The sequence below is a fragment of the Engystomops pustulosus genome, chromosome 3 (assembly GCF_040894005.1).
Source record: "Engystomops pustulosus chromosome 3, aEngPut4.maternal, whole genome shotgun sequence".
NCBI lineage: Eukaryota > Metazoa > Chordata > Amphibia > Anura > Leptodactylidae > Engystomops > Engystomops pustulosus.
Genome location: NC_092413.1, coordinates 169,430,319 through 169,442,737, shown reverse-complemented (window position 1 = coordinate 169,442,737; position 12,419 = coordinate 169,430,319).

Below are 12,419 nucleotides of genomic sequence, written 5' to 3'. Positions count from 1 at the left end.
GTATGTGACTAATCAATGTAACACAGTTTTGTTACTGAAATCATGGAGAGAAAGGACAGGATGCTTCATTTCTGCATATTGGGCTGATGACCTATCTTTATGTAAGGTGGGGGGTCTGAGACTTGCATCCCCATTGATCAGCTGTTCTTGGCTGGCTTTGGTGCTGAATTTTACACACAGGGCCGGGAAGAGGTAGGGTAGACACCCTGTTAAAAATGTGGGGGCTGGGAGAACCCCCCTAAATTGTGTAAGACACGCATACCATTGGACGCAAGCAACATGACCGCCCTTCATTGGCAATGTCTGAGTCATTGAGGGCATTCAGGCAATGGTGTCGTCAGCAGTCGCATCCTGTGGGGAAAAAAGCGCGGGGCCATGCCGCGGACAGTGGAGGAAACAACATGGAGCGCCAGAAAGTATTTATTTATTATTTTTGTCGCTTACTGGATACAAGGGGGCGTGCAGTGATTTAAGAAAGAAGGGGGGTGTACTACTGAAAGGGGGTTATTACTGTGCTTCAGAGAGGAAGGTGGGCACTGTTCTACTGGAAAGAAGGGGGTATCATCTGTAATCTATAATACGTGGAGGGCCCATAAGGAGCATTGTTGTACATAGCTAGGGTCATTATACTGACTGTGATGTTTTTAGGGAGGCAGTGTTGAAATGCCCTCCAAAGGCCACAGTCTCCAAGTGGCAAATTCTGCAGTGTAAAATCACGGCAAGGAGAAGTTGCCATGATGGTTTGTACCTAATGGAGAAGGATTGTGAGGAGTCTACAAGAAAGAAAAGAAAGAAGACCAGGACAGACAAGGCCAGTACAAAGGGACAAAGAAACTGCTGCAAAGTAATTTGAATAGTAAGTGATGTCTGTGCCCATTGATGGCAGTCCTGATGTGCCATCCATTTACTGCTGGCATAAAGCAAAGCTAAAGGGCGGCCCTGTGAGAAAGTGGATTAAATCTAATGTGGGTGCAGGCTTGCGAAGGTCTGGCTCAAGAATCCAATACAACATTCCATCTCATTCAAATATTGGATCTGCATTGGATTCATTTACTGCTGGTATATATTTATGTGTGTTTATTCACTGATGTTATATATTTATGTTGCAGTATATACATTTTTAGTATATATTTATGTATGCTACATAATGAGTGTATGGACATATTTATATATGCTATATTATTATTTCAGATATGTATTTACACGTGCAGTATACTGGAGGTACATACTTTTTGTGCGCTATATTTACTGCTGCTATTCCTCATTGTAAATTATCCCACAGCAGTCAGCCTTTTAGAGTTTGTTTGTCTAATTTTTAAGTGGGGAATTGTGCCATCTTATTTTTCTCCCCAGAATTGGGCTTGCTCCTTTTTTGCTGTGATTTTCAGGGGCTTGGGAATGGGGCAGCATTTTGCTTGTCTGCCTAGGGCATAAAAATGCCTCATCCTTTCCCTTTCTACACAGTGGGAGAGATTCATTAAGACTAGTGCTTATAACACCAGTCTTAATATTCCCCCCACCAGAGGTCCGTCGTCCATATACACTAAGAGGCAAACTTCGCCAGTTCCAAACTTTATACCAGATCAAAACAGGCGGTTTTCTGGCGGGGACTATAGTGAATATGACAAACATGCCCCTCCCTCCATCTGACCTCCTCCATAGTGGCGTGCAGGTGGGAGAAACCCCGGGTAGATGGGGATTCATATGGTTTGAATCTCCCCCAGTATATGGAACTAGAATTAAAGGTATTTTGGAGGTAGAAATGTCTTGCCTGTATTTCTGTTTGGTCAATGAAAACGAGACAAAATTCTATATCATGCTGTATTTCCACACCACAAGTGAATTATGGGAGCATCCCTCATTTACATGTAGTTTATATTATAATTGTGAAGGATGTACTATTTATACATCTTTAATTAGTATTTCGAAGTGTGAGTGTCCTTGATTAGCAGCGCAGGAAACAGATTAGCTTCTCACGATGGGACCAATTAAGAAGTTCATCGTTATTGCAGTTTTCTTAGAAATAATTAAATGCATTCATTCTGATGCACAAACCCAGGGTTCATGAGCAGTTTGCCAGTCAGTTAGTGTGTGGGAAGCTGGAAGTATTGTATAAATCTAGCTCTTCATTTAGGGACAGAATTCCTATTACACGAACTGAGCCACAGGGAGAAGCATCAAGGCGAATTCATCTAAAATAGAAAAGATGTAACTTTACAAAATAACCTTAAATAAATTATAGGGGTACAGACTGCACACTCTGTGTATTTTTATTCTGCATATGTCCTCTGTTCATTACAATCTATGGGGGATATTTATCAGGACCTCTGCGCACCGCCAGTGGCGCAGAGGCCCTGAAATAATCACAAATGCTAGCTTATTGCTAGCTTTTGCGATTATTTTCCCCAATCCGCCACCTTCACGCCAGTGGGGCGTGAAGGGGGGGCACGGCTGGCTGAGCGGGGGGCGCGGGCGGACGGGAGTGGGCCGGCGCCGGGCGTTACTGTCCCCGCGCCTGCGCACTCGCTGCTGCCGGTGACTTTTCATACGTGAAAAGTCGCCGGCTGCGTTTTTTCTACGCCAGGCCCTGCCTGGCGTAGGATAAACGCTGCGCATCTGGCAGCCCGATACATCAAGAGGCAGAAGCCTCTTAATGTATCGGGCTGCGAATTTGCAGCGGCGGGGCTATCATACGTATGATAAATATCTCCCTATAGCTCCAGTTTATTCTGCAGGCAGCATGCCATAGGGCAATAGGAGCTGAGCAGATTTTACACAAAGCCCTATCTGCAGGCAATATGGTATAGAGCAGCGAGAGCTGAGCAGATTGTACACAAAGCCCTATCTGCAGGCAGCGCGTCATAGAACAGGAAGAATTGATTAATTTACACACTCAGATTTTTGTAAACGACTCAATGGACTTTTAGCTAGAGAGATCCTGGCACTCACTGGGGGTAATATATCATTATATTACATAGAATTATATAGAACTGGCTGACTGTGGCAGTTCTATGTCTGTCTTTGGAGTTGCAGTCAGATTTATTAAAGTGGCTTTGGCCCTTGATAAATCTGCTGGCAGTGTGTGGGTTCTTTGCGACAGTTTTAGTGTTGTAAAATGGCTGTAGCTAGGAAAGAAATTTAAGTCTGCAGTGACATTTACGTGGAGCTTAGCTCCAATACCAGACACAACTTATTGACATGTGTGACATTATTTATGAAAGAAATGAGAAATGAATTTTTCATGTAGGTGAAACTCCTATAAAGGAATCTTCCACAAGATTTTTTGTACTACAGGGTTCCTTGTGCAATAATATCACACCACTAGAGGGCATCATTTATAATCTAATATGTATCCCTGAAAGATCTGTTGTTCCGCATGTATGTGACTAATCAATGTATGGCCAACAAAGACAATTTTGTTACTGTCTCCAAAACCATGGAGAGAAAGTACAGGATGCTTCATTTCTGCACATTAGGCTGATGACCTATCTGTGATATATAAGGCCAAGGGGAGGGAGGCCTTACACTTCTAAAATCCTCTACCCCCCTCTAGCCTCATCACAATTGGATAACACTTTAGTTAGCTAAAGTGTTATCTAACATTTCAGAGGCTGCGGAGGAACTCTGGCTCGGTAGGGGGCCATGCTTCAGAGCATTTCTCCAGTCGTGGAAACTCTGGGGCTTCTCTCCAATTTTAAAACAGGAGACAAAGAGTCATTAAAACTCTTAAACCAATATTTTTGGGACAGTTATGGAGTTATGGTCCATCTCAGCCCTAGGGCAACTACATTTTTGGATTTCTTATCATCAGGAAATCACAGTGGCCCAATTTCCAGGTCTCTAGCAATCTTGGGTCCAGAGATATAAATATCTCTGGATAGGTACATAGTAAATGGGTCAGGTTTGGTATCGATGCAATCTAGGCATTCAATGGATGTAATAACAGATAGAAGGGACCCATGACCCCTACTGGGGGTGGGTAAAGGTGTGTCTGCAACTGATATAATCAGACACCTCCGAATCCACATTGTCTTTATCTGGGAACCCATTATACCATCAAGTGCAGTGGAATATCTTAAGGTGTGGACTATCAGGTTCTATTAGGCCACACACAAGGTAACTAACTTACTGAACTGCTGATACTTGTAGTGCTACCTTTGTATTTTGTACTCTGTTTAACTGCATATATCTCTACTGTATATATTGCTTTGTCTAGCGTATCCTGAAGAGGCAATTAAATATAAAATCTATTCAGCGTTGCTCTTTTATCTCGATCCACAAACCCAATCGTCTGTGTTTCTTGGTTATATACATGCGACCAGGTTGGTTCCTTACCCTATATAATCCCGTTATGGACCGGGCTTATATTAAAGGAGAACTGGTGGCAGCTTATCTGGTTTGATAAGATTCGGTTTCAATTAGGCAATTGAAAGGGGCCATATCCGGAACGTGTGTACACAACTTTAAATCACTTCCTGCACCTCTCAGAACCAGTGTGTTCTGGGAGAGTCTAAAAAAACTAAGTGACCTGGCGTACCCTTCAGGGGTCCGGAACGTCACGGTTTCCTTCATACTATCTGTATAAAAGATGGGGGGCCTGAGACTTGCATCCCCATTGATCACCTGTTCTTGGCTGCCTTTGGTGCAGGGGCGGGAAGAGGCATTGTAGGCAACCTGTAGCATGACAGCGCCCGTTGTCGACGCTGTCTGTGTCATAGAGAAGATTCAGGCCGCATCCTGTGGGAAAACAAGCTGACAATTCTATGTCTGTCTTTGGAGCTCTGCTGCAGTCAGATTTATTAAAAGTGGCTTTGGCCCTTGATATTTCAGCTGGCAGTGTGTGGGTTGTTTGGGACAGTTGCATGAAAGGTCACAATAAAACCCATCAAAAGTCGCAACATAGACCAGCGTGGGGACTGGTGTAAATTTGCGCCAAAACTTGCGTCTCAACTGCAATTAGCTCCAAATCACAAATCATGAATTCAGTTCAGCATTGTGAAAATTAGTTTATAATAATGAATTTGGCGCAAGCAGGATATATAGTCCTATGTTCATTTGGTGCAATGGAACGTCGCATAACAGCATTTGTACCACAACTGCCCCAAAACAACGCCAAACATAGACAAAAAAAACCCAATGATAAATTTCCCCCAGTGTTACTTGCTCAAGGTTTACATATATTGCAGAACAGCATAGTGTTGCAGAGAGAATACATTTTGGCTTGTGAACAGTTGCTGTTGATAAAGGCTTGTGATCAAGCTGAAACATGTTCTGTATGTAACTTTATGCTGTTCTGCAATAAATACAAACCTTGGACAAGACACAATGGGGGAGATTTATAAATCTGTCTACGACCGGTAATTCTGTCGTAGTTTGCACTAAAAGACTGAATGCACCACATTTATAAATGCTTTTAGACAGTGTTCTGGCGCTCCTACTACTAGTTTGACAAAAGAAAAGGGGCGTGACCTAGCGCCAAAACTTGCAACTCTAAAGCAAAAGCGAGAGATAAAAGTTAGATGACATAAAACCCCCCTTGTTCAATTCCTTCTTACATTTGCATTTTATCTGTGAGGGGCTGTGTCTTTTTTTTCTTGTTCCAAAAATAACTGATGCTTAAAAAACACGTGTGAAATGAATGGACCTTGAGTAAACTATACAACTTCTGATAAAAATAGCACAGAGGACAGACAGACCCCATGTCAAGGCTGATACCATTGTGCAGCTGGTATTCTGCGCTGCATATCAAAAACAAATCTCTCAACAACTGTGTAACTAGTTGCGGTGTCCTCTCCAGGAATCCTTGACTCAAGGCAACAACCATTTCCTTAGAGAAATTTCCCACCTGAGCCATTGTTCTTTATATTAAAGACTGCATCCCATACAACAAGGCAGGTGTGGAAATGTGAATCAGAAAATTACATGAAACTAAGACAATTTGTGTTTAAAGGGGAATTTTTCAACGAAAATAGCCAACACGATGTTAAAAATCACAACATGTGATTAATATAATGAACTGCACATTTTAATGATTAAAGACATATTAGAAGAAAAAAAACATGCAAGCTAAAGAAAATAAAACATGGAGACATTTATCACAACATAAAAAGACTATGTTAAATTAGAAACATACATAGAGCGAGGTCTATCATTTTAAAAAACAAAAAAAATGCTAAGTGTCCCTCTATGTGCCTGTTTAGTGTTCAGGGTGCGCCAGATTCATGAATTGTAGCGCACATTCTTCATGAATCTGGCGCCCCCTGCACTGTTCCGACAGAGGGCACCAACTTTTTTTTGGTGTTCCTTTAACATAGGGATTGCAACATATTTCTGTTGGACTGACTGTATAGCGGAACGTCCCTTTCAGAAATTTGTGTCCCTCTAAATACTTGTGCAAGCAGATTGCACTTAAAAGAAAGTGCGAAGTCCGACAGAAAACTGGCATAGGATTTTGAATAAATCAGGGCCATTGCTGCTTACCTTCTAGGTCCAAGCCGCTGCCTGACAACAGGTGATTCAGCCACATGTAGGCAGTTCACCACTGGACCAATCACTTACCTCAGTGACCTCCATACAATTGTAATAAATAATGTGCATTTTATGTGGAGGTCTTTCTCGGCCAGTGATTGCTCCAGCAGTAACAGGAACATGCCAAATCAAAGTCTTCCAGGCAGGCAGCCCTTTAAAGGGTTTTCCAGCCGCATAAAGATTTCCCCTATCCTTTTCTCCCTGCTGGCCCTGACAGGTGTGGATGAGGCCTGTTCCTGTGGACGTATTTGTGATGCATTCTGGCGCTAGTCCAGCCACTCCAGTCCCTGCAAATCCAGCCGCCCCCACACTGCAGTCAGGTTTCAGTGGGATAATGTTGAATATGGCACATTTAGGGGTACATCAAAAAGTTATTCCCAATCAACAAAACTTGATTTGGCAGATGATTTCAACCCCTTTAAATGTGAATTAAGATCAGTGGCTTGTAATGAGCATAATCATATACCTGACAAAAGTCTAAAGTTTGTCTTTTTGGCTTTCGTCAGGGTGGTATTCAGAGGAAAAACACCTTGTGTTACTGTAAAGGGCAGCTGTTCTATGCAATGGCACAATGCAAAATGTTATCCTCCCCACAGTTCCTGTACTTGTAGTGGACAATAGGCCCACAAATATGCAGTATTTCTCAGACACTATAAAAATAATAATTATTTTTTAATTACATTTAGTAATGCTGGCAACAGGCTACCCTGAAGAGAACACCAGGACTCATGTCACTGTAGGGATATCATTTCTTGGATGGATGTTACACCATACAGTGAACCTTCTGGATTGTGTCATGAAGACTGTGAGAAACTGAATTGAAATATTTATTTATCACGATGTTTTTATTTTTCCCTTTCACAATACTGTAGTAGAAACAGTTACAAAATCTATCTAACATATGAAATAACTGTATTTTATGTCATGTATTTGTGATGTTTGGATGCATGATTTTATTGAATTAGGAGCCTTTCCTATTTAAGTTTATTTCTTCTATATGTGGTTACAGCTGCACCATGTGCCTCCAGCTCTTTATAGACAAAAGCCGGCACATCCATTCCCATTAGTTGTTACAGTATGTGTTCCTATGATAACCTTGGATTGTAGAATCAGCCACATATCTTAAAGAACATCTACAAATCTTACTGCATTTTCAAAAGTTTTCAACTCAAAAAGGAAAGATCATAGAACATAGACTATAGATGTTTTGGTTTCTGCAGCATGGGTGCTTGTTGTAAGATTTATTAATAAGGAAACTGCATGTGACAATGAGCCTATATAAGATAAGGCTCAAAAAAAATCCAAAACGTACAACTTAATTTATTTCATTCATCTGAAATCATGCAACATCTATCCAATTAGTATCTACTGTGTATACTGCACGTACCTGAAGACGTTTGGGTTAGTTATCGAGTCACCAAGGGCTTTCTTGTGGATTTTGCCATGAATTAGGAGAAATCCACTGCAGATCTGCCATAATTGTCATGTTGTAGATGGTAAAATCCACAGTTCATGTTAATTTCCATGTGGAAATGTTAAATTGGTTAACTGGAAAACTCAGATTTTGTTGCGATGTTTTGGATTTTTTAGCGAAAATCCTAATTCATTACCCTATTGTAGTAATGTAATTGATTGATGTATGATTTTAGCATTTTTATTTTTGCTTATTTATTTATTCAGCTCCGTCCTCTTCCATTTGCCAGAATTGTACTGCCGATTGTGAAAAGCAGAGGTTTAGCTGCCGGCAGTTACAGGATTCAGCCTCTATACAAGTGGAGGGAGCCTGTAGTGTAGATAGAGGGAGGGATGTCAGGTACTTTGTGTAGCTGCTGCCTTATCTGTGTCTCTCACAAGCAGCAGCTCAAGCAAAATAATTACCAAGGCAATGCTTTACTTTACTCAAAAAAAAGTGGAGGGGGAAGAAAATGGGAGGAGAACCAGGGGAGTCTTCATCTAGCTCAACTTCCTAACTCTGATTGCCAAAGCTAATTTGCATAATAAAGATTTACAAGGATTGATGCTCAGATCAACAAAATAAAGGCTTGAAACTGAAAAAGTCCAGAATTTCCTAGCTAAAATAGTATTGATCCAGAGTAAGGCAAAATCCCTTACAGTATGGACACCAGTTATCCCATATAAGGTACAATCTTTTAGAAAAAGACTTTGCAAGCCACAAACTTAGGCAGGAATAGGACCTGTTGTGAGTTTGGGCGTTTGGCTCATACACAGGCTATGAAAGCAACGGTCAGGTGTATGAGCTCATGGAAATACATAGAGAGGTGTGGTAGCCACTGAAACAACAGGCAGCACAGTGTTACAGTAAAGTCCTTTTAAATTACATAAATCCTTACAATCCATACCACAGAGCTATCATTTATTAATGTTCTCCTTGAATTGAGATGTAAATAAATACTCCCCTGATATTTACAGAACGTTCCAACTGCATTTTTACCATCTCAAAATTTAGGTTAAAATAAGTATTGTATACTATACCTTACAAATATCATATTTGGAATAAAGACTAAAAACTGTAGGTAAGTTTATAGAATTTTAAATTCCATCCACTATGCTGCAGGTTACGATTAGCATATTGCTGAATGATGCAAGGACTCCCATCCTGTGCAATTTGATCAGTTCATGGGAAATACTCTGAATTTACTTCCATGCAGACTTCTCTTTAACCCTATTAACATGCGTTAACATCACTTTTGCACTGCGTTTTCAGTAAACACGAAAAAAAAACTAAATTTGACCTCACTGTATTCTTTTCCTGAAAAGAGCAACCACAACTACTGTGTATAAACCTTTCCAAAGAGAAGTTTTGTTCACTTTACCAACCTAAACCAAGCCAACCAAAACAAACACTTGTTTCCTGGCCTACATCCCATACAGGTATATATATACAGTGCATATCCTTCCGTGATAATCCTAGTCACTGACTGGGTTCAATGAGCTGAAATGAATGTTGCAAAATGTATTCTGAATACTTGATATGAAGGAACTGCATAGAGCTCAAGTATACCTTGTAATGTGCTCACTCAAGCAAATGAACAAATTGATAGGATCAGAGCAGACTCCAATCCAGCTGATAATTAGAACTTCTAATAGCTTTTCACACACTGCACGCTCACTCTTTCCTCCCCTTAGGCTTAACATCATTACTTTATTTTCAAAATACTGTCAGATCACTTTTATTCCTTATACACAAATAGCTCATTATCAGTACAAGAGAAATTCAGTATTCGCACGAAATAGCCAGCCATGACTAATGATAAGATGTTAAATAGTTTTGGAGGGTATGATTACAGAGTACGGTCATGGTCCGGTTGAGATGTGGCTGTAATGGGGCCAGTGTGCTAACTGCCACAGTATTCCATAAACTCATTACACATCCTTTTTACCCAAACATTTTACTTTATTTTCTCTATTTTTTAAAATCAGATACAGAGAATAGTACCAGATTGTGATCCAGACACTATTGCGATCCATTCAGGCTTCACAAAGTCAGTGTACAAGATGCAACTACATATACGTCTATTTGCAACATGAGCTACTCTCACTAGATCATGTTTAGGAATAAAGTACATGTAAGCCGGTGCAAGGGGCCATCAACCTCCCCCTCCCCTTACATTACCTATCAAGAGATACAGAAAAGTCACTAAGTTTGTTATGAATTATTGGCAAAATCCATTAATTGCCTGCAGCCGACTGCATCTCCTCCGCATTGTGACCGGACTTTCCTACCCTCAGGGTGTATTCAGATGAAGATTACAACGTCCAAACTAGGAGTGTAGTGAAACAAAGAGGAGGAGTAGCACCACTTAATGTTCTTACCTACAGGGGCTGTTATGGAGATTGCACTGGTTTCGGACGCCATCTTGACTACTGTCCACCATTTTAAGTATTAGCCAGGGGTCATGATTCAAACTTTATGTAACCTGTTTGCTCGCCTGCCAGCTTATTCCCTTTGACATTTAATGGGAATCCAGTCTGTCCTTCATCTTTAGTTCTATATCTTGGTTCTGGAGCCAGCTTATCTTTTTCTTCTCAGGGAAATTAGTATAAACATGTCTGTGAACAAGGCCTGTTGACCTTTTCGGAGAATGTGCTGGTGGATTCATTGTGACCAATAGCATTGCAGTATTCTATTCACGCCTCTTTGATGATTCTCTGTCTTTTGATATATGCGCTTGTGTGTCTTGGTTCGTGTTTAAGTTCCGGTACCGGGACAACCATGAAAGGGTTAATTTGAAAGTCACCTGTACAACTGAAGTAAGGGCGGTTACAAATTTGTACAGAACCAGGGAATTAATGCTGCGCTATAAATAAATAAATATTCTGTAATATGTATGTAATATTTGCATACTCGATTTTCTATTGTGTTATCCCTTACCCAATTTGTATCCTGTTTTTTATGCAAATATAATATTTTGTTGTATGGATTGCTGAGAAAATTTACATCACAGACCTTGTCTCTGAGATTATATAGACATGGGAACAAAGACCTTGGGATACCCTTTTCCAAGAACAAACATAAAAAGGTCTTATCCTAAATGCTAGTGACTTACAGGAAACCAAATACTGTATATATTAAAAATAAAGACCATAAAGATGCGTCTTGTTGCGCATGGGGGAGTATGAAGAGGGCTCACGGGCTGTTAAATACCTGTCACAGCAGTGCAAATCCGGAAAGTTTGAAAATCCAAAGAAAGGGCAATCTGCGGACCCTTAGTAAATAAGCCCCACTGTGTCTCACTGACCATAACCAAGCCTGGAGGCCTTCGTGTTGAAATACAGTGGCCACTTTCAGACCATAACCTCCTTTCTTTTACTTTCAATAATACTTCACCTTCTCAGAATCCTTCCACCCAGCATTCATACAGGAATCCACGTGCAATAGATACTCACAAACTCACAGAAAACTTACAGTCTGCACTGTCCCCCATCTCCTCTTTCACCTGTCCAAACCTGGCTACTAACCACTATAATCACACTGTCAGAAGCGCCCTAGATGAGATGGCACCACACACTGAACAAACTCGTTTCCTTCGGCAGTGCTCCAGGATTGCCGAACGTCTGTGGAGAAAGTCGTGCACATCTGCAGACCTTTTACACTTCAAATTTATGCTAAAAACTTATAACTCTGCCCCTCACCTTGATAAACAGGTCTATTTTACTAATCTCATATCCTCTCTCTCTAACAACCCCAAAAGGCTCTTTGATACCCTTCACTCCTTACTAACACCAAAGGTGCAGCCACCTGCCACAGACCTTGGGGCTGAAGATCTGGCCACCTACTTTAAGGATAAAGGACAGACCAGTTTCTAACCTCCCTTTCATCTCCAAACGCCTGGTCTATTTTCAGCTAACCCAATATCTCTCAGCTAACTCTCTCCTTGACCCCCTGCAATGGGGTTTCCCTCTATGTATTCCACTAAAACTTTCTAAAGTCTCCAATGATCTTCACACTGCAAAATCCAAAGATGACTATTCTCTCCTCATTCTTCTGAATCTATTGGCAGCTTTCGATACCGTGGACCACCAGCTTCTCCTCAGGATGCTTCGCTCCATTGGCCTAAAGGACGCTGCACTCTCTTGGTTTTCTTCCTATATCTCTGATCGCAATTTTAGTGTCTTCTTTCTTTCTCATCTTCCTGTCAGTGTCAGCGTTCCTCAGGGCTCAATCCTAGGTCCTCTTCTCTTCTCCCTCTATAATGTCCCCATTGGACAGACCATCAACAGATTTGGTTTGCAGTATCATCTCTATGCTGATGATACCCAGCTATACACTTCTGCATGTCACGTCACCCGTGCCTTACTCCAGAACAATAGTGACTGTCTCTCTCCTGTCTCTAACATCATGTTCTCTCTCTTCCTGAAACTTAATCTTT